Raw genomic sequence first — 4149 nt, 5'->3', positions numbered from 1 at the left:
TTGCACAATTGTCTACACTAAAAAGTGCACTTAATAAGTATCCCTATTAATAACACAAGAAATTTTTGTTATTAAGTTAGAAATGTTTAAATATCTTCGTAATTTACGTTACAGCATAATGTAATTTGGCCGTAAAGACCGTAAAGTGGCTCATAATTAAATTAAAACAACAAATTAAATTAAATACAATATATTTATTCATTATTTCATTAACATTTATGCACTTAACTAATCTATATATCACAGTAGGCACCTTCCCTGACGACAAGCCGGTGGTAGTTACTTGGGACGACATAATTAGTAGATCGAGCGATTGTTTTTGCTGGAGAATAAGTCTTGATCAAGACAAGAGTAAGTTGAGAGTTGAAGACTACTTGGCTTGAAGTTGTCGCTTACCCTATGAACAAAAACAATGAATTAGTAACAAGTCTCATAAAATATACTATAAAAAATAAATTACCTGATTAATCATGCAGCGATGTCTTTCAAGCAATCTCAGCAAGACATTCATTGTAAAACTCAACAAGTGGTTTTTATAATAACTGATTAAGTTAGTGAGGTTAGTCGTGTTAGTGATTTAGTAAGAGTTAAGTTAATCATGCATAATTATAGGCAGTCATTAAAAAAAACAACTTGCGAATCATTTACATGGATGAGCATTCCAAACTCATGATGTTTTGAGCATCAGGGCAGTGATAGTTGAATTGAGAAAATCTGCAAAAAGAAACATTTTAATGAAGTTTGTATTCATACTGGTTATGAATAGTCACATACTTGATTAAATGTTCCTGGTGAAGGAGTTAGTTTGCAGAACAGCAGAAGTTGAAAGGACCTGAGAAAAAAGAAATGTTTTAGCCATGTTTGCATTTATACTGGTTATGGATAAACACATACCTGATTAAATGTTCCTGGTGAAGGAGTTAGTGTGCAGAGCAGCAGAAGTTGAAAGGACCTGAGAAAAAAAAGAAATATTTTAGCAATGTTTGCATTTATACTGGTTATGGATAAACACATGCCTGATTAAATGTTCCTGGTGAAGGAGTCTGTGTGCAGAGCAGCAGAAGTTGAGAGGACCTGAGAAAAAAAAGAAATGTTTTAGCAATGTTTGCATTTATACTGGTTATGGATAAACACATACCTGATTAAATGTTCCTGGTGAAGGAGTTAGTGTGCAGAGCAGCAGAAGTTGAAAGGACCTGAGAAAAATAGAAATATTTTAGCAATGTTTGCATTTATACTGGTTATGGATAAACACATGCCTGATTAAATGTTCCTGGTGAAGGAGTTAGTGTGCAGAGCAGCAGAAGTTGAAAGGACCTGAGAAAAAAAAAATATTTTAGCAATGTTTGCATTTATACTGGTTATGGATAAACATACACCTGATTAAATGTTTCTAGAGAGATTTCTAGTAAAGTAGTCGGAATGAATATTCTTGCATTTTTGAATTGGCAGTTGAACCAGGATCTGGAATAAAAAAATATTAGAAATGTAAACATTGATGTTGTATAGAGATTTCATAAAAGTGTTTATGCGTTACCAAACAATCCATTGTGATGGGCTCTGTGTAGAGTTTGAATTTTCAATCTTGAATGAAAAAAATTTATAAAAAAATGAAATAAAATAAAAAATTAACAGCATATGAAAATAGATAAGCTAAATATTGATTTTTAGACACTTAATTGAACTTTCTTCTTAGTCCCCTTCAACGAGCATTTATTCATAAGTCTAAGAAGTTCTTGTGGTCTTAAAAATGTCATTGTTTGATAAATCTCTAAGTTATTCATACTTTGAATGCTTTCCAAATATTTTGATCGTATTATTCCAGTTGACTGTTGTGTAATAATCACAGTGTCCGATCAAATATGCATAAAAAAACAAATTATGAAGTTACAAATCAGTAGATCTAGTAAAGAATAAATTAAGTATATAAATATAATATAAATATAATATAAAATAAAATTGATAAAATAAAATAAATGTAAACTGAATTTTCACTCGATATTACTTGGCTATTCGATACTTAACAATTTGTTTGATATGTTACGTTGCGGTTTACATGTGATTTTATCTTGATGCTCAGAAATATAGTTCTGGGAATTTACCAGCAGTTTAATAATTGCACTTGGTTTTATATGAAATGCATTAACATGAATTCACAATAGTAAAAATTGAAATGTAATGTAATACTTCAAATCCACATTGCATAGACTTATAAGATTCAAACGACCACATTATATTTTAGTAGTAGTAGAATGGATTAGTGTTTGTTAGTATTTGTTAGTATTATTAGATACGAGAACTAAGAATGCATATCATGCAAATGGTCATTTGATTCATGAAAGCCAATGCTTTAATGATTTCGTAAACTTGTAAAAGATAAAGCAAAAACTGAAAGTATCAATTAATGAATATCTTGAGTAAATTCAGTGTTCGATAAATACATTCATATCAAATGCAATTCCAATAAAACCACAATTAGTGCATTACAGTGACATAAAAATTTAATGACTCTGCACAAAATGCAACAAATTCAAACGTACCTGCACCTGTAAAATACAGAAATTAGTATTGAATTATGATGAACTTCATTAAACATCATCAAATGATGATATGTCACCAAAGCTGTCTTCGTGTGCAATGCAGTTCCTCCAATATTATTTTCAACCAAATTGAAATGACTACTTTAACCCGATAAAATAGTACATTGAGCACAAAGCAGTTCCATAATAAAATAGTTTTGCTTTAAAATACTTGACCTAATACTTGACTTGATTGTGGTCCAATGTACATAATTTTTCTGATCTGTAAATTGAAGTGAGTTAGCACACAGTAATGATTTAAATAACACTTAAAATTTATCAATATGTACAGATACTCACTAAATGATTAAGTCTCGATGATAAAAATAAACATGAAATAGTAGTTCAGATTTACTTTCACTTTGTGTCTTCCAATTACAGCAAAAACTTTGAAAAATAGTATTTTATATTTGTATAAACAATAGTGAATTAAAAATAAATTATATTATTCCCGGAAGTCTTAGAACCGAGTCCAAATCACTTTTCGAATATAATGCACAAGGTCAACTAAATAGTTTTATTCAACAGTAGACATTATGAAATAAAATATATCCGGTGTCTATGACACTAATAAGACTTGAACAGAGTATGACGCAACACTGTCGAACGAAATAAAATCTGAGTGAATCCGCAAAGCGAAATGTATTTAGCACTAGTACAACATACCAAATTATATTCCAGGCAGCAAATGGCAAGGGGGCCTCTGTATTCCACGATGTTTTTTCGACCAACTCCGATGAGAAAATGATTCTATGCAATGACATTCCACAGACTGGCATAAACCATAGATATGCAAAAAGAACTTGTAGATGTGCGACTACGGAGCGTGCAAAGATGGCGCTGCATGTACCCGAGCGCCTCTTTGTTCGAAAATCCAACGAATATTTGTTTGAATCTTTAATTTTAACAACAATAAAACCGCTATAATTTAAATTAAATAACATCTCTTCATATCTATATTGATGCTCGATTTTTTTTAAAGTAAGTATTCTATTAATTTACACTGCAAATATTTCAAAAGTTGTTAAAAACTTATATAACTAAAACAATTTTTTGGTTTTGAAGTGATATCTAAGGAATGAAAATACATTTTTGAATATACTGACAATTTTTTTCTATTTTATTTACATTCATATTTTAACAATTTTATTTTTACTCAAGTCAGTCTTACCGTGCACAAGTTATAAAATTTAAATTGATATACAAAAATGATCCAAGAGTGATCTTTAAAATCAAACATCAAATTTATTTAGTCATACCACAAATCTCATTTCTAAGTTAAATATTTAATTAATAATATTTTTTATTCGTGACTTATAAATTAAAGTATTTGAAATCAAAATATGCATACTCAAATCTAACATACCTTATTCTGGTACAAGCACTACGTCCTGAAAAGTTCATTGAAAATGAAAATCTGTCTAGAATATAGGTGGGAAAAACAACTTTATATTAGTAAAACATAATAAAAATTGTTCTAATATAAAAATAAAATAGTAATTGATTTTGATTTTTCCAAAAAATTTATCGCGTATCTAAAGACTATACATTTTGCTTTTTACCGTGTATA

General features: G+C 29.4%; 1 long non-coding RNA gene across 1 annotated transcript; it reads right to left on the bottom strand.

Annotated features, from left to right (window-relative positions):
- Positions 1-322: 322 nt before the first annotated feature.
- On the bottom strand, positions 323-2772 carry LOC113372198. Its single transcript, XR_003366737.1, has 8 exons — positions 2618-2772; positions 2541-2546; positions 1538-1584; positions 1378-1464; positions 1139-1196; positions 895-952; positions 461-714; positions 323-397 (listed from the first exon to the last, which is right to left on the bottom strand). It is a non-coding gene; the product is annotated as an uncharacterized LOC113372198 (long non-coding RNA).
- Positions 2773-4149: the final 1377 nt, after the last annotated feature.

The sequence above is a fragment of the Ctenocephalides felis genome, unplaced genomic scaffold (assembly GCF_003426905.1).
Source record: "Ctenocephalides felis isolate EL2017-DRISC unplaced genomic scaffold, ASM342690v1 CF-g0.4_SCAFFOLD_01604, whole genome shotgun sequence".
Lineage (NCBI taxonomy): Eukaryota > Metazoa > Arthropoda > Insecta > Siphonaptera > Pulicidae > Ctenocephalides > Ctenocephalides felis.
This window is presented reverse-complemented; position numbering and strand designations above follow the sequence as displayed.